Consider the following 20,170-nt stretch of genomic DNA (forward strand, 5'->3'; position numbering starts at 1 on the left):
TTACCCACTGCACCATCTAGCTGCCCCAACTATAGAATCTGAATGATTACTATATTCACTTTTCTAAAAATTTTTCATAAGTTTTTTTCTTCCTATTTCATGGTTTTCTTTCTTTTCCCTTAGACCTAAATCCTCATACAGAAAATGACTAATCTGTAAACATGTTAAACACAAATATATATGCACACTTATTACTGGATTGTTCACCACTGGGGGTAGGTGAGTGGGAAGAGAGGGTGGAAGGAAATTATATAGCTTATATATGCTTATGCATGGGAATATATGTTGAAAAGCTTTCATAACATGTAACTGGGAAAATAAAATAAAATATCAACTGGAAAACATAAAATAGAATGGCACTTTTAATCAGGTTTCTCTGTGTCCAATGCAGAAAGCTGAAATTTACATTCCTTACTCTTTTTTAATGATCATCTGCACAACAGCATTTTTTTTTCTTTTAGGTTTTTGCAAGGTAAATGGGGTAAAGTGGCTTGCCCAAGGCCACTCAGCTAGGTAAAGTATCTGAGGCCAAATTTGAACTCGGGTCCTCCTGACTCCAGGGCCAGTGCTCTATCCACTGCTCCACCTAGCTACCCAAGCAACGGCATTTCCTGAGTGTCCAAAGTAATGTTCATTTTGTTTATAGGTGAAGAAAAATAGACAGAACCATGTTTGTAAGATTTATTCATTCATTTCTTAAAATTCATTATACCTTTGATGAAATACTTTATTTTATTTCTCCCAATTTTGTTACTTCAGTAAACAAACATAAGGTAAAGAGGAAAAGTGCCAAACAACCAGGGGATGGCAAGTTGTCATTTGTTTCTGCTTTGTGTTATGCCCCAAATGCCCTGAGATATTATGAGTGCACTGGTGTTCCCTAAATAGTGAAACCTGGGACACAATGAACCAATAGAAATATGGAGTTCAAGGGTTGTCTAATAGCCAACTTGGAAGTCATGGAAGTAGAGGGAAAAAAGAGAATAGGTAGAATGATTTTTGGTTCTCCATATGTTCCAAAAAAGTTACTCCCTAATTCTATGTTTGCTTACTCTGAGTAATATAACATATTCTATTGTATACTCTTTTTGTGTTCTTATTTGAGTATTAAATGCACAAAATATTAAACCAACTTTAGATATATCTTTTGTATACTGAAAATGGTCATTTAAGTAGAGAAAACCTTTCCTTTTAATTAAAACTAAAGATAAAGAAGGAAAGAAGAAAAACCAAATTACCAGGATCAAACATGAAATTGATAAATTCAGTACCAATGAGGAAAAAATTAAAGTAATAATTTAAAGATATTTTATCCAACTGTATGCCAATATGTTTGACAATATAAGCGGAATGAATAGACATTTACAAAAAAAAATTTCCCCAAAGCAGAGTAAACAAAAGACAAATAACCCCATTTCAGGAAAAGAAATTTAACTATCAATATACTCTTTAAGAAAAAAATCTACAGGGTCAGATGTATTTACAAGTGAATTCTACCAAACATTTAAAGAACAATTGATTTCAAATTCTATATAAACTATTTGAAAAAATAGGTGAAGAAGGATTTCTGCCAAATTCCTTTTATGACACCAACATGGTGCTGATACCTAAAACAATTTCCCTCATTGAATATAAATACTAAATTTTTAAATAAAATTTTAGCAAAGAAATTACAGCAAGTTGTTACAAGGGTATTACTGTATGATCAGATAGGATTTAAACCAAGATTGAAGGATGTATCAATATTAGGAAAAAAATCAGCTAAATTAATAATATTTATAACAAAACCAACAGAAGTCAACCGATTTTCTCAATAGCTGCTAAAGAAACTTTTGACAAAATACAGCAACCATTCCTCTTAAAAACATTAGAGTATAGGAAAAATGGCACTTTCCTTAAAATGATAAGTACTTGTTATCTAAAATCATCTACAAGTATTATATGTAATGGGAATAAGCTGGAAGCATTTCAATAAGATCAAGAGTGAAAGAAGGATGCCCATTATCACCACTATTATTCAATATTATATTGGAAATGTTAACTTTAGAAATGAGTAGATAAATAAATTAGACTAGACAATGAGGAAATAAAATTCTCACTTTGTAGATCATATGATGGTATACAGGAAATCCTAGAAAATCAACTAAAAATCCTACTTGAAATAATTAACAGCTTCAGTAAAGTTGTAAGATATATGATAAACCCACATGAATTATCAGCATTTCTATATATTACCAACAAAGTCCAACAGCATGAGATAGAAAGAGAAATTACATTAAAAAAAAAACTGTGGACAACATAAAATACTTCCAGAAACTTCTATGAACACAATTGAAAAACATTTTTCACAAAAATAAAGTCACATCTAACAAAGTGAAAAATGTCAATTGCTCTTAGGCCAAGCTAATATAATAAAAATGACAACTCCTACTAAATTGTATTACTTATTCCATGTCATGCCAATCAAAGTCCTAAAAATTATTCTAAAGTATTAGAAAATAGTAAGAAAATTTATCTGGAAGAACAAAAATTTCAAGATTATCAAAGGAATTAAAGGGGGAAAAATTCAAAGGATGGTGACCTAGCCATTTTAGATCTAAAACTATATTATAAATTAGCAAACATCAAAACTATTTGGTATTGGCTAAGAAACAGACTAGTGGATCTAGAAATAGATCAGGTACAAAAAAACCCAGTAGTAAATGAATATAGTAGACTACTCTTAATATACCCCAAAATTCCAGCTTCTGAGTTAAGAATTCAATATTTGACAAAAGCTACTTGGAAAACAAGAAAAATAGTATGGCAGAAACTAGGCATGAAACTATTTTACACCCTATACCAAGACAATGTCAAAATGGGTTATATTATTTAGACGTGAAGAGTGATACTATAACTCAATTAGGAGAACAAGGAATAGTTCATCTGTCATTTCTAAAGAAAGGGGAAGAGGGGAAGAGTTTATGACCAAACAAGACTGATAACATTAGAAAATGAAAAATGGATAATTTGATTTCATTAAATCAAAAAGGTTTTGCACAAATAAAACCAATATAAGCAGAAGGCAAACAAAAGCACACTATGTTCACTTTTTAAAACTTGTTTTTATTTTCTTTCTCTCTTCTCATGTTTTTTTCCTTCCCTCTAGTTCTTATTCTTCTTTTGCAAGATGACTAATATGAAAATATGGAAAATACAGTTATATATGTACAGTCTATATTAGATTGCTCACTGCCATGGGGAGAGGAGAGTGGTGGAAAAATGTGGGACTCAAATCTTGCTGAAAGCTATCTTTGCATGTAAGTGGGAAAAAAATAAAATATTATTCAAAGAAAGATAAGAATACAACCCCAGAGAAAGAATTGATGGTATTTGAATGTTGACTGATGCATACTTTTTAAATTTATATTTCTTGATGATTAGGTTTTTTTTTAATTTGGTAGTAGTTTTAACCATATTTTCTTTCATGATATGGCTATTATGGAAATGTTTTCCTTGACTACACATATATAGAACCTTTATCAAATTTTTTACCTTCTCAATGAAGGGTAAGATGTGGAGAGTGGAAGGGAGAAATTTGGAAATCAAAGTTTTAAAAAATGAATATGAAAATTTTTTTACTTGTATGAGCAGAAAAATAAAATACTAAAAGAAAAAAAAGAAACAATCATTTATTAAGTATTTACAGTGTGCCCAGCCCTGTACAAAGAAATTTACAATTTTTCTTTCATCTAATTCTTATTCTAATCCTGTGAAGAATGTGCCATTGTTGATGAAGGTGAGATAGAAGATAAAGGCTGCCCAGGATCACATGAGATTTCATTTGAATTCAGGTCACTTTTACTGAGAACAGCACCACACATTTTTTTTTAGGTTTTAAGATTATTTTTAATATATTTTAGAGTTATGGTACAATTTCATTTCAATTTTGTAACTACAAATTTATAATTATACTGAATTATAATAATTTTATTATTAGATACTATATATTAGAGACAAATTTCATTGAATTTTTTATCATTATATTTGAAGGTTTTATGAATATTTTTGCTTTATGTGAGAAAATTCACATAAACTTCAAAACATGAATTTGGAATTTTGGAATTAGGTATTTTACAATATATTACAATATGATATATGTAAACCTGATAGTAGTAGACACTTTAAATAACAAAATAAAATGTTATACAAAAAATATTTGCAATAATATTCAACCTTCCTAAAAGTCATAGTAATACATCAGAAAACAACCTAGAGTTTACTTAAATTAGGAGAAAATATAAATTAAAAATATAATTTTACTAACATCATATTAAAAAAGGATTCATTTATTGATTGTAATTACACAATAGAAATTTTTTAAAAATCTACTGCAAAAGTTAAAAGGTTTTGAGGCTAGACCCAGTAAGTTACAATAATTTGTGGACTAACAGCCATTTCAGAGTCTCATAATCAGATGATTGTTCATAAGATGATTATTTCTTTTCACAGAAGCACATGTAAGTGAGAAGTAATCTGTGACAGTTGAGTAAATATCACATTTAATATATCATGTCTTTTTGAAATAATGAAGTACCTAATATATTATAAAAAGCCATATCCATTAATTTACTACCTTATTATCATTATACTTTATAAAAATACTACAGGAAAGGAAGAGAATGAATCTATTTAAACATGACTACAGTACAGTTATTTGAAATTGTGGAAAACTGGAACCAATCTAAATGTCTGAGGTGTTAATGAGAGTAAAAAAAACCAAAAGTATTGCAAGGCAATGTAATTCTATGCTAGTTATATATCTATAACTATATGTATATGCATATATATATATATATATATGTACAGCTATTAAAATAATTTAGGTATGGATAATGAGAGTTTGTAACAGAGATGTAGCTATGTGAGTACAGAGAAAACTTTTAGAGAGATGTAAATGCAGAAAAAAGATTTGGAAATAGATTGGATATATATAGAATGAGTGTGAAATAAGAGTCTAATATATATTTTATTATATATTATAAGAAGGCTGGTTCCTATTTTACTTTAAAATAGTGCCAACTTATTTTTTGAGATTAAAATGGTTTATGGGCAATATAGTTACTATTTAGTTTTTAAAAAAATCTTTAGAATTAAACAAAGAAAGAAATATTTAATTACTTTTTCCTAAAAAAATTGGTAGTAAAGAATAAGATATGTGTTTATCTCTAATTTTTCAGTACTAAAGTAACTTCTTAGAATATCTACTTATTTAAAATGGAATTTATCACTATTGCAAAAATTAAAAAAAAAGTCTTTGCCCTTTGTCTGACATCCTTTAAGCCATATTGTTGATTATGAATATAAAGCAGGTTTTCATTCTAGCTCTGCCATCAAAATTCTATGTGACTGTGGGCAAAGCTATTAACCTTTCATATCTGAGTTTCCTCATCTGTCAAATAGCGCTGATAAGGATGGTCATTATTCCAAAAGAATTTTGCATGGTTTAACTAGTTCATTTTATCACTTTGAACATATTTAAATTATTTTATTTGTTCTGAATGCAGCAGAAAACTGATCTCATCAATTCCATCACATGTTTGATAATAGATATTGCATATTATATTTTAAATATAGTATCCTGTTTCACTTTATATCATACTTTAAGTATAAGACATTAAACATTAGAAAACTGAATGTCATTATATTAGGGAGAAGAAATGGGATAAAAAAACTATCAAATATATTCAAAGAATTGTCAAAATATTGCAAATATTTTTGGTTTTGTCCACAGAACAATCTGAGGTGTTTTGGGGGTTCTCTTTCTCCCTTGTACCCCTCCACTGCCAATATATTACTGAGGGAGAAATGGCTAAAATATGATCTCTAGGTTTATGTCTTAGACAAAAATCTACTCCTGGATCATCTTGTCCATAGTCCTGGAACAAATACAGGAAGACCTAGGTTAGAATACTGTGTCACCCAGGAGAAGTTATACAACCTCTCTCAGATTGAGTATCTTCATCTGTAAATTGATAGAATCTACCTCACAAGATTATTGACAGGATTAAATCAGACAATTGATGTGATTGATGCTTTATAACTTAAAAGCACTCCAGAAATCTTAGTAATTATTTCATTTTTCCTTAGAAAAGAAAGTAATGGATATGTGTTGTTTTGCAAACTGCTGTGGCTCATATGGAAATAATAAGAGCTTATATTTAGATAGCAGTCAAAGGTTTATTTTTTTAATTTATTTTTATTAAAGGTATTATTTGAGTTTTACAATTTTCCCCCCAATCTTGCTTCCCTCCCCCCCACGGAAATCACTCTGTCAGTCTTTACTTTGTTTCCATGTTGTACCTAGATCCAAATTGGGTATGATGAGAGAGAAATCATATCCTTAAAGAAGAGAAGAGAAGTCTAAGAAGTAACAAGATCAGACAAGAAGATATCTGGTTTTTTCCTAAATTAAAGGGAAAAGTTCTTGCACTTTGTTCAAACTCCACAGCTCCATATCTGGATACAGATGGCACTTTCCTTTGCAGACAGCCAAAAATTGTTTCCTATTGTTGCACTGATGGAATGAGCAAGTCCTTCAAGGTTGAACATCGCCCCCATATTGCTGTTAGAGTATACAGTGTTTTTCTGGTTCTGCTCATCTCATTCAGCATCAGTTCATGCAAATCCCTCCAGGTTTCCCTGAAATCCCATCCCTCCTGGTTTCTAATAGAACAATAGTGATCCATGACATACATATACTGCAGTTTGCTAAGCCATTCCCCAAATGAAGGACATTTACTGGATTTCCAATTCTTTGCCACCACAAAACAGAGCTGCTATAAATATTTTTGTACAAGTAATGTTTTTACCTATTTTTCCTCATCTCTTCAGGGTATAGACCCAGTAGTGGTATTGCTGGGTCAAAGGGTATGCACATTTTTGTTGCCCTTTGGGCATAGTTCCAAATAGCTCTCCAGAAGGGTTGGATGAGGTCACAGCTCCACCAACAGTGTAATAGTGTCACAGATTTCTCACAACCCTTCCAACAATGATCATTATCCTTCCTGGTCATATTGGCCAATCTGAGAGGTATGAGGTGGTACCTCAGAGAAGCTTTAATTTGCATTTCTCTAATAATTTAGAGCATTTATTCATATGGCTATGGATTGCTTTGATCTCCTCATCTGTAAATTGCCTTTTCATATCATTTGACCATTTGTCAATTGGGGAATGGCTTTTTGTTTTAAAAATATAACTCAGTTCTCTGTATAGAAATGAGTCCTTTGTCAGAATCATTAGTTGTAAAGATTGTTTCCCAATTTACTACATTTCTTTTGATCTTGGTTACATTGGTTTTATCTGTGCAAAAGCTTTTTAATTTAATGTAATCAAAATCATCTAATTGGTTTTTGGTGATGTTCTCCAACTCTTCCTTAGTCATAAACTGCTCCCCTTTCCATATATCTGACAGGTAGACTAGTCCTTGATCTTCTAATTTGCTTGTAGTACTTTTTTTTATGTCTATGTCCTGTAACCATTTGGATCTTATCTTGGTAAGGGAGTGAGGTGTTGGTCTAATCTATGTTTCTTCCATACTAACTTCCAATTATCCCAGAAATTTTTATCAAAGAGGGAGTTTTTATCCCAATGGCCAGACTCTTTGGGTTTATCAAACAGCAGATTACTATAATCATCTCCTGCTTTTACATCTAGTCTATTCCACTGGTCCGCCACTCTATTTCTTAGCCAATACCAAACAGTTTTGATGACTGATGCTTTAGAATATAATTTTAGATCAGGTAGGGCTAAGCCACCTTCTTGTGCAGTTTTTTTCATTAAGCTACTGGCAACTCTTGACTTTTTATTTCTCCATATGAATTTACTTACAATTTTTTTCTAACTCATTAAAGTAATTTTTTGGAATTTACCAATCAAATTACCAATTTGATTGGTAGGGCACTAAACAGATAGTTTAGTTTTGGTAGAATTATCATTTTTATTATATTAGCTCTACCTATCCATGAGCAGCTTATATTTGCCCAGTTATTTAAATCTGATTTAATTTGTGTGAGAAGTGTTTTTTAATTGTTTTCAAAAAGATTCTGAGTCTGTCTTGGCAAATAGACTCTCAAATATTTTATATTATCTGACGTTACTTTGAATGGGATTTCTATTTCTAGCTCTTCCTGCTGTTTCTTGCTAGACATATATAGAAAAGTTGAGGATTTATGAGGGTTTATTTTATAACCTGCAACTTTGCTAAAATTGCTAATTGTTTCCAGTCATTTTTCAGATGATTTCTTGTGATTCTCTAGGTAGACCATCATGTGACCTGCCAAGAGTGAGAGTTTTGTCTCTTCCTTCCCAATTCTAATTCCTTCAATTTCTTTTTCTTCTCTAATTGCAGACATGAAAATTTTTAATACAATATTGAACAGTAGTGGTCATAACGGGCACACTTGCTTCACCCCTGATCTTATTGGGAATGCCTCTAGCCTCTACCCATTGAATATATTGCTTGTTGATAACTTTCTTTCTCTGTTTTAACTCTTCCTGGTTTAGGTAACAGTACCATATTGGTTTCATAGAAAGAGTTAGGCAGAGTTCCATCTTTCCCTATTTTTCCAAAGAGTTTATATGGGATTGGAACCGATTGTTCCTTAAATGTTTGGTAGAATTCACTTGTGAATTCATCAGACCCTGGAGATTTTTTTTTAGAGAGTACAATAATGACTTGTTGAATTTCTTTTTCTGAGATACGGTTGTTTATGTATTTAATCTCTTCTTCATTTAACCTGGGCAACTTATATTTTTGTACATATTCATCCATTTCACTTAGATTATCAAATTTATTGGCATAGAGTTGGGCAAAATAATTTCGAATTATTACTTCAATTTCCTCCTCATTGGTGGTGGGTTCACCTTTCTCATTTATGATACTAGCAATTTGGTTTTCTTCTTTCTTTTTTTTAATCAAATTGACCAGAGGCTTATCAATTTTATTGGTTTTTTCATAATACCAACTTTTGGTTTTATTAATTTAGTACTTTTTTTTGCTTTTGCTTTTATTAATTTCCCCTTTAACTTTTAGAATTTCTAATTTGGTATTTAATTGGGGATTTTTGATTTGTTCTTTCTCTAATTTTTTTAGCTTCATGGTTAGTTCATTGATTTCCTCTTTCTGCAATTTATTCATGTAAGCATTTAGAGCTATAATATATCCCCTGAGAGTAGCTTTGAATGAATCCCATAGGTTTTGGTATGTTGTTTCAGTATTATCATTATTTAGGATAAAATGGTTGATTCTTTCTATAATTTGCTTTTTGGCCCACTCATTTTTTTAAAATGAGGTTATTCAGTTTCCAATTTGTTCTGGGTCTATATCTCCTTGGCCCAGTATTACATATGACTTTCATTGCATTGTGATCTGTGAAAGAAGTATTCAGTATTTCTGCCTTTCTGCAGTTGATCATTAGGTTTTTATGTCCTAGTACATGGTTGATTTTTGTATAAGTTCCATGTACTGCAGAGAAAAAGGCATATTCCCTTCTATTTCCATTCAGTTTCCTCCATAAGTCTACCATATCTAATTTTTCTCTAGCAATCTATTTACCTCCTTAACTTCTTTCTTGTTTCTTTTATGACTTGATTTATCTAGATCTGATAGTGGGAAGTTGAGGTCTTCTACTAGTAGAGTTTTGCTGTCTATGTCTTCCTGTAGTTCTTTCAGCTTCTCTTCTAAGAATTTGGGTGCTATCGCACTGGGTGCATATGTAGTCAATATTGAAATGACTTTTTTGTCTATGGTACATTTTAGGAGGATAAAGATTCCTTCCTTATCTCTTTTAACACTATCTATTTTTGCTGCTGCATTGTCTGAGATAAGGATTGCTACCCCTGCTTTGTTTACTTCAGCTGAAGGAAAATATATTTTGCTCCAACCTTTTACCTTTACCCTATATGTATCTCTCTGCTTCAAATGAGTTTCTTGTAAGCAGCATATTGTAGGATTCTGGTTTTTAATCCATTCTGCTATTTGCTTACATTTTAAGGGAGAATTGATCCCACTCACATTCAAGGTTATGTTTACTAATTCTTTATTGCCCTCTGTGCTATCTTCCCTCTGCTTGTATTTTCCCCCCCCTTACCCCCTTTATCCATACTCCCCAGTATTTTGTTTCTGAATACCACCCCCTTCAGTGTATTTGCTCTCCTATATCACATCCTCCCCTTTCTTTCCCCTTTCCCTTTTTTCCCTTTTCCCTTCCCTTCCTTTTGTTATTTCCCCTTCCCCCCCACTCCCCTTCCCTTTCTCCATCCCCCCTCCCCTTTTCCCCTTTTAATACTTAAAAGGTTAGATCTTTTATAGGTTAACTGAGTATGTATAGGTTGACTTTAAGCTACGTCTAATGAGAAGATTCAGGTGTTTCTCCTCTGCTCCCTTCTTCCCCTCTATTACCATAGGTTTTTTGTACCTCTTAGTGTAATGAGATTTACCCCCATTCAATCCTCTCCCTCCTCCCATCTCTTTCCTGTTCCCTCTTTTTAAAGAGGTAGTGTTTTTTAGATCATTCTAAGTCATAGAAAATTCTGAGTGTCTGTCCCTTCTAGTTCAGTATATTCTTTCGAATAGAGTCAAAATTCCTTAGAGTTATTAGAGTCTTTCTCCCAAGTGGGGTTAGAGCCAGTTACATCCCATTAGATAGTAGTATCATGGATAGGTCATGAATGTCCATCATTTCTGGCTAGGTGTATTCTCTCTGTTAGAGTTACAATTCTCAAGATTTATGAGAATCTTTTTTCCCCCATGCTCGAATATAGCCAGTGTCACCTTACTGGATTGCATTTTTTTTCCTTTTACCGCCCCCCCCCCTTTTTTTTACCTTTTTTATGTGTCTCTTGAACCTCCTGTTTGATGTCCAAATTTTCAGTTTAGCTCTGGTCTTTTCATCAGAAATTTTTGAAATTCTTCCAGTTCATTAAATGTGCATCTTTTTCCCTGGAAGAGAAGGCTCTGCTTTGTAGGAAAATAGATTCTTGGCTGCATTCCAAGCTCCCTTGCTCTTTGAAATATCTTGTTCCAGGCCCTTCAATCCCTTAATGTTGATACAGCCAGGTCCTTCATCATCCTTACTGTGGCACCTTGATATTTAAATTGTTTCTTTCTGTCTATTTGCAGGATTTTCTCTTTCATCTGATACTTCTGGAGTTTGGCCACAACATTCCTTGGTGTTTTCACTTTAGGATCTTTTTCTGGTGGGGATCGATGTACTCTTTCAATAACTACTTTGCCCTTCAATTCCATGATATCAGGGCAGTTTTCCATCGCTAGATCCTGTAATATTAAGTCCAGGATTTGTTGCTCTTCAATGTTTTCAGGAAGTCCTATAATTGCCCCTGCTGGATCTATTCTCGAGGTCAGTGGTTTTGTTGATGAGGTATTTTACATTTGCTTCTATTTTTTCTATTTTTTGGTTTTTGTTTAACTGACTCTTGCTGTCTCATGGAGTCATTAGTTTCTGTAGACTCCATTCTTTTTTTAGGGGAGGAGTTTTCTTCATTAACATTTTGCAACTCCTTTTCCAATTGGTCAATTCTACTTTTGAAAGAGCTTTCCATTTGACCAATTGATGTTTTGAGAGAATTAATTTCTTTTTGCATTTGCTCATTTGAGGATCTGAGAGAATTATTCTCATTTTCTATTGGTCCAATTGATGATCTGAGAGATTTATTCTCCTTTTGTATTTGTCCAATTGTACTTTCCAAGGTTTTCTTTTCTTGTTGCAAGGTATTAATTGTCTTTCCCAAATTTTTAAGCTCCTTCCTTATTTCTTCAAGGAAGTCTTTCTGTGCTGAAGACCTGATTGTATTCTCCTCAAAGGTTCCAGGTATCACTGAGTTAGGGTCTTTCCCTTCCAGGAATCTTTCTATGGACCCACCTTGGTGCTGACCCTTCTTCATTTTGCTAAGACTTTGATTTGGGGGGGGGGGGGGGAGTTGGTTCACCAGCGCTTGGATTCGCTAAAGGCTTTACTCACTGAGTGCAGTTTCTCTGGCTTGCCAGTAGGAAGTGTTGATTGCTTTTTCTGGAGTGTCTGTGACCTTGACTGAGGCCTTCTCCCTTTCCTTGAAGGGAGGGGTTGGAGCTATTGAATTCTTTTGCTTTTAATCAATGGTGGGCTTTACCCTGGCCTGAGGTCATTCCTCAGCTGGGCTGGTTCTTCTGCTCACACACCTGGGCCTGAGGTAGAAGTAGTTTGCATTTGTTTGTTTGGGAGGAGGTCTGAGCTGAAATGGGACCAGAGGAGCCCAGGATGGTGTCCGTAGCTCTCCTACACCAGAACTCTCCCCCTAGGCCTGTCCCCAAGCTCCAGGGGGACAGCATCAACACCAGCGCCTCTGCTCCCCTGCTGATCCAACTCCCTGTCATCCAGCCCCACCGCTGATCCAGCAGGTCTGGCTCTTGAGCCCTCAGACTCCCAGTTCCAATTCAGCTGTTAATCTGGTTGATCCGGGGCTGATCCTCCCTCTGAGCCCAGACTCACCCACCTAAATTTGGCCAAAGCTGCTGCCAGAGACAAATCCTGAGGTAAATGTTCTTTCTCCTGGCTTTTCTTTCTGGGTTTTGTGGGTCGGATTTCTTTTAAGAGGTTTTTTTTTTTCATGTGATAGATGGGGAGGAGATCAGGAGACTTTAGACCTGTGCCTGTCTTCTCTCCACCATCTTGGCTAGAAGTCAATCAAATTTTATAAAACATGCTATATACATTATTTCATTTGATCAATACTACAACTCTATGAAATATATACTATTATTGACTTCATTTTAGAGAAAAGGAAAGAGAGAGAGAGAGTATAAGTTCTGGGTTATGTTTTCAATAATTGTTTGAAATAAGATGGGAAGTCTAACATGGTAGGTTAAGAATGAAGAACTCTTTAAATCTTTTGCAATACACGAGGCTAAGAATTATCAGTATATAGTATATCCAAATACTCTTTCTTATCCTTCTACAGAGAGAAGGTCCACATGAAAAGCAAAGAAGAGGGTTAGGAAACCCCATTTCAGATACAACCTATTCAATATCATCATTAACATGATTTTATTTGGTATTGAAAAGGCATTCTAGGCAGTTTTATTATTGTTGCTTTTTTATTTCACATTTCATGATCTTATTTGGAGTTTTCTTGGTAAAAGACAGTGGAATGGTTTGCCATTTCCTTCTCCAGCTCATTTGACAATTTTACAACTGAAGTAAAAAGAATTAATTAATTTGCCTAGGGATGCATAGCTAGTAATTGTCTGAGGTCATATTTGAACTCATAAAGATGTGTCTTCCTGACTCAAGGCCCAGCACTTTATCCAATGCACCACCCAGCTATCCAGTTTTTTACCATGCCTGAATAATGATTTTCCTCAGTTCGGGACAGAAAGTTAATTGGATAAAGCCATATAGAAAAACTATAAATATTCTAAGGTGTGTCCAACCTGTAAGCTCTTTTTGGTCACATTGCTTAACACAAACCCCTCAATAGTCACATCAAGAATTCAATGCCCATTCATGAATAAAATGCAACCCATACCACCAAAAAGCACAATAACAAATATCTTTCAGCTACAGGCCAGAGACAGAACATAACTGCTCCAGTGATTCTTTATTTGTATGACAAGTAAAGTTGATTCAATGAGCATTTATTAAGTGCTTTCTTAATTAATTAAAATAAATGGCAGGCACAATGTTAAAAGTTTTTGTCATAGAAAAAACATTTTCTAAGCTTTTTTTTTGAACATTTCAATCTAATGGGGTGGGGCAAAGCATGTAAAACACCATGAATAAATAATATCTAGATAGGATCAATATATGACAATTCAGAAGGAAGGCACAAATATTAAAGAGAACTAGGTAATCTTAAAGAACATGAATTTTCTTTAGGAAGCCTAGGAATCTAGGAGGTAAAAGTGAGGATGAAGGAAATTCCAAGAACATAAGGCAGTCAATGAGAATTTTCCTGTGTGAAAAAGAGCAAGGAAGTCAGTGACACTGAATCATAGAATAGGAGGAAGGAAATAAGAATAAGAAGTGTCCATGTTATGAAATTCTTTAAAAGACATATTAGATTTGTGTTTGATCTCCAGGCAATTGCATGTCACTGGAGCTTATTAAAGGGGCAGTTATATGGTCATCCTGGGCTTTAGGAAGATCAGTTTGATAGGTTAGTGGAAAATGGAATGAATTATGACTATTCTAGGTCTTTTCCCAAAGATGATCAAGGGAAAAAGAGAAGGGAAAAATATGTATTTTTGTATGTATGTATGTATATGTATGTACATATGCATGTATGTATGTATCTTTCTATCTATCATATATATATTATCAGGATTATTATTCAATATTATACTAGAAATGCTAGCTATAAAAATAAGACAAAAATATTTGAAGAAACAAGCATAGTCAATGAGAAAATGAAATTATCATTCTTTGCAGATGATATTGAAGTAGAGGGACTATGGACAGAGAGAGATAGTGTAATTTTTTTGCCTTTTTCTGTTTTGAGACAAATGCTATATTCCTTTATTTTTCTGAATTTTTATAAGTCTTTCATTTCTGTATTAACTTTGTACTTACAGGCAAAACCTCTATTACCTAACAAAGTTCCCACATCATATAATTGACCCTATTACAAACAGGTTCTCTGTTAAAGCAGTTAATGTTTAAAACTGCTAAACCTTCCCTATTCTCTATGTTGACTCTCTACTGTAGGACTGGTATCTAATCCTATCTAAACTAGTGATTCCAAGTTATCTTACCAGGAAAAATATCAATATCTTGTATTAAGACAAACACTCTGAAACTAACATCTCTAATTAGGGTACCACAAAGTCATAAATTCCTAAGGTTAAACTTCAATTCTGCACTCTCCAAGTGCAGGGACACTTACTTAAGTAATGTCTTAAACCACTCCTTAGTCCCTCCGAGTCCTAATCCCTCCTCTAATTCCTCCCCAGTTTTTCCATAACTCCACCTCACCCTACCCCTAAAAGTTCTTTGAAAAATGCTGTTTTTCCCTCTCCAAACTACTGACTTCAGCTGATCCATGATGATCCTAGCCTGGTTGCTACTTAAAGTTGTATTATTCTTCTTCATGACCCCACCTAATATTATGCTCTCATAGTTAGTGTTGCTGTTACAGCTGCAGCCCCTTCTTTTCTTCACTTTTTTTTTTATTAAACTCACTTTCTCTACTTTGCTGTGTCCTTAAAGAACCCTTTGGATTAACTTGTAACTTTTTGCAGTAACTTGTGAATTAAAATTTACGACTTTTTCTTACCTTTTTGAGTTAGAGAGACTTGTGATTTCTTCACTTAAAAGTGAACCCCCATCTATCCTGCAAACCCCCTGCTCTGAGCAATTCACCTATGATCCACATGACAGTATACTAGAATTCTAAAGCGTCACCTAAAACATATTGAAAGAAGTAACAACTTAAGTAGCATTCCAGGATATAATATATATTTGCACAAATCATCAACATTTCTATATATTACCAACAAAGATCCACAGGAATAGATAGAAGGAGAAATTCCACTTAAAATAATTGTAGATAATATAAAGTACTTGGGAATCTCCTTACCAAGATAAATCCAGTAACTATAGGAACACAATTATAAAATGCTTTTTGCATAGATAAATACAGGTTTAGAACAATTGGAAAATATTAACTAATCATGAATAGGCTGTCATTATTCTAAAAATGCAGATTTCACATAAACCATCTTACTTATTCAGTGCTGTGACAATCAAACTTTCAAAGAATTAATTTAAAAAGCTAGAGTAAAACTTGAACTAGAACAAGAAAAATGTCAAAATTGTCAAGGAATTTAGGAAAAGAATGCAAAGGAAGGTGGCTTAGTAGAATCAGATTTCAAACAATATTTTAAAGGAATAATCAACAAAAACAATCAGCTATTGCCTAATAAATAGAGTGGTTTAAAAGTAGATCAGTTAAACAATGAAAGGAAATAAATGATCATATTCATTTAGTGATCAATAAACTTAGAGATTCAAGTTTGATAAAAATAATATTGCTGGGAAAACTAGAAAGCAATGTGAAAGAAATAAGCTATAAACTAGTATATTATATAGTATTAGGATTGTTCTTGTCCTTTGTTATCGAAGAAGACCAAAATGATATCACTGTGCTTGAGACAGATTATAGTGTGACTCACAGTGGCTGACAAGACCAATATGAGGTTGGAATGTTCTAGCCAGGTTGGGTATAAAGAGTCCATGGGAACACTTGGGTTGGGTACTTTGAACTTATGGATGACACATTTCCTTCAATCTGCTTCAATTCTTCCTTCCTCATAGAGTGCAGCAACCTCACAAAGGGGGCATTCCATGCTGGGTGGTCCTGTGTCAGTTTCCCATACTGTACAATCAATTCTAATGCTCTTCAATGAGACCTTCAGAGTGTCTTGATATTGCTTCTTCTGACCCCCTTGTGAGCACTTGCCTTGTGTGAGTTCTCCATAAAATAGTCCTTTTGATGAGTATATGTCTGGCATTCTAACAATGTGCCCAACCTATCATAGTTGTACTCTCTGTAGTAATGCTGTAATGGTAGGTAGTTTAGCTCAAGGAAAGACCTTAGTATCTGTTACCTTCTCCTGTCAAGAGGTCTTCAGAATCTTCCTAAGACAATTTAAAGGGAAGGAATTTAGTTTCCTGACATGGTGCTGGTAGACTGTCCAAGTTTCACAGGCATATAGCAGAGAGGTCAATACAACAGCTCTGTAGATGTTCAGTTTGGTAATCAGTCTAATACCTCTTCTCTCCCATATTTTCTTTCAGAGTCTCCCAAATACTGAGCTAACTGGCAATGTGAGTATCAACCTCACTGTCAATGTGTACCTCCTTGGAATGAACACTGCCAAGGTAAGTAAGCTTATCCAGAGTACTCAAAACTTCTCCATTTGTTATAATTGATGATTCAGCATATAGATGGTGCGGTGCTGGCTGATGGAAGACCTGTGTTTCCTTGGTGTTAAATGTAAGAGGAAAATTAACAGAGAAGAGGTCCATACTTTCTTGTATTTCAGCTTAAGAGGCTGCACTGAGTGCACGGTCATCTGCAAACAGATCATCCACCGACACTCCTTCCACTTTGATTTTGGCTTGTAAAGGTGTTTTCAAGTTAAACAATTTGCCATCAGTGTGGTAGCCTTGAGACCATGTTCATCTTCAGTGAAGGCATTTGAAAATATGTTAGAAAACATCTTGCTAAAAAGCTTGGGAGCAAGGACACATCCTTGTTTTATTCCTTTGATGACTTGGAAATCTCAGGAGCACCATCCACAATCCCGGACCTGGACATGCATATCATCCTGAAATTGATGTACAATACTGATGAACACACACACACACACACACACACACACACACACACACACACATCAACAAAATTTATAAAAAACAAGAGCCATTTCCCAATTGATAAATTGGGAAATAAAGGATTATGAACAAGTAGTTTTTAGAAGAAGGAATCAAAACTATCAATAGTAATGTGAGAAAATGCTCTAAATAACTAACAATTAGATAAATGTCAATTAAAACAACTCTGAGGTTCTACCTCATCTATCAGATTTGCTAACACAACAGAAAAGGAAAATGACAAATACTGGAAGTGATAAGGAAAAATAGACACACTAACATACTGACCAACCATTCTGTAGAATAATTTAGAATTATACCCAAAGAGTATAAAACTATGCTTACCCTTTGAACCAGCAGAAATATTACTTCTTCATCTGTATTCCAAAGAGAGGGAAGAAAAAGAAAAATAATTTAGATATATACATGCTAAAAGAAAAAAGTTATAGTAGCTCTGTGGGGGTAACTAATTAGAAATTAAGAATATGCCCCCCAACTTGAGAATGATTAAATGGCCAAGGGAGAGAATTTGGCATTCAAAATTCTTAAAAAAGTGTTAGAAAAAGAAATCATTTAATAAACATCTTATAAAGAGCAAAGAGTATTAGTAGGATATCTTGTAGGTATATTACTTGTGATGATAAATGATGTTCTCAAAGCAAAGACAGTTTTCTGAGCTATACTAGTGTATAAAATTGGGAGTGGTATCTTTCTTAATTTCCTTTAAATTTTTAAAAGTATACTTTAAAGGTAAATTAATTAATAATAAAGGTTAACATCCCAAATTAAAGGGTAAATTTTTCATTAACATTTTAAGTTAGCCATTGATGTCTTTTTATATATGTGAAAAAGAAAGTTCAAGGAGAATTCACTTCCTTGCCCCAGAGAGCTGTTTACCACACTTATTTTCAAAAGTTTGGTGTCAACAGATGATGTTCTAAACCTTGGAGATTTTTCAAGCAGAAAACAATTTAGCATTGTTCCAAAATGCAGATAACAGAGGTTTGTTTCCAGAGAGAAGAAATAAATTTCCATGCCTTACCTCAGAGCATTATTGTGATTGGAAAGACTAATTCAGAATCAGATAGTAAGTAATGTATAATTTTAAGTAGCATGACCCTTAGAAATCCTCAAGATCAGCAGTTCTCCAACTTTTTGGTCTCAGGCTCCCTTTGTAGTCTTAAAAAAATTGAGGATGCCAAAGAGCTTTTGTTTTGTGATTTGTATTTTTCAATATTTACCAAATTAAAAATAAAAACTAATAATTTAGAAATATTGATATATTTTAAAATAAACATATGTTAAAATAAATAATAGTTTAATAAAAACTATTTTCAAAATTAGTGAGAATGGTATATTTTTTGAAAATCTTTCATGTCTAGTTTAATATAAAAAAGCTAAATTTTTATCTGTTTATCTATTCCATCTCTTGTGATATGCTATTTTGGTTTAAGTATATGAAGAAAATATGACCTTACAGAGAAGTGTAGTTAGAAAATAGAGTAATATTTTAATGGGTAAAAGGTCTTATAATCAGAAAATAGTTCTGACTTCATGGCTTCTTTTGGAAAGGTCTCCCAAAGGTATGTGGACCATTCTTTTAGAAGCTTTAATGTAGTGCAGTACACTTGTATGTAGTTCAGAGCAATGAGTTCATTGGAGAAGAGTGAATACTGAGCTATTGTTGATAAAGAATTCAGGATTTCACCTTTATCTCTGTTGATCTAAATAAACTTCTAGTGGATTCCAGATGCTCCTTGAAGCCAATCCTGAGATACTTCAACTTTGACCACAGGATGAAAAATAAGGGGCATGCATGCATGTATGCATGATCAATATATATATACATAAGTGCATAATGTTCACATCCATTCATGTAGGCACATATTGTACACAAACATGTGTTTTGCAATCTGTATAATGCAGTACATATGTGAGCTTGTGTGATCATGTATTTAACATGTATTAAACATAAGTTTAACAGGGTTTTATGGTTGAAATAAATTGAAACAATGAGTAGACAGGGAGGCTTCATATTGAAATATAATGTATGTTGGATTTGAATTAGAAAATTGAGGATTTGAATTTTGACTTTGACATTGTACCAGTTTGCTCAACTCTAAAATGTGCTAGAGAAGGAAATACTGTCTAGTTTAATACCTTTGCCAAGAAAACCCCAAATGGTATGATGAAAATTTGGATATAACTGAAAAACAACTGTAATGAAAATAACCTATATTATTTGATTTGGCAAATTTAATTAGATAAATCAATCATTTAACCTCTCTAAAACTCTTTTGTCATCTATGAAACAAAAGAGTGGCTTGGCTTAGATGGACTCTCAAGTTTCTCTCAGTTCTAAATATATGATCCTATGACCTGAGGAGTTAAATCACTATGAATCTTAAACAAAAGAGATGATAAACTTTTACTTGCCTTAGTAGATAGTTTCCAAAGTTCCTGTGGATAAAAGTTATTGAGTATCTGTCCAAAATCATTTCAGTAATGTAAAATCTGTCAGGGCTTGTGTTCCTGTGATATAGCCTATGAGTAAGAACAGTCATAATGCTTTAAGTATAACAATAAAATTATTAAAAAGATTTGGAAAATTGGAAGGTATTTCTAGCACTCCTTCCTCAAATCATATAACCTTACCACAAAGGAAGTTGCTATGCCTCTAGAATTTATGATGCCAACCTCATAAATACTGGGAGGACAGCTCAAGGACCCTTGGATACTAAATAGATTCAAAATCTCAT

This window comes from Macrotis lagotis, chromosome 2 (assembly GCF_037893015.1).
Source record: "Macrotis lagotis isolate mMagLag1 chromosome 2, bilby.v1.9.chrom.fasta, whole genome shotgun sequence".
In the NCBI taxonomy this organism is placed as follows: Eukaryota; Metazoa; Chordata; class Mammalia; order Peramelemorphia; family Peramelidae; genus Macrotis; species Macrotis lagotis.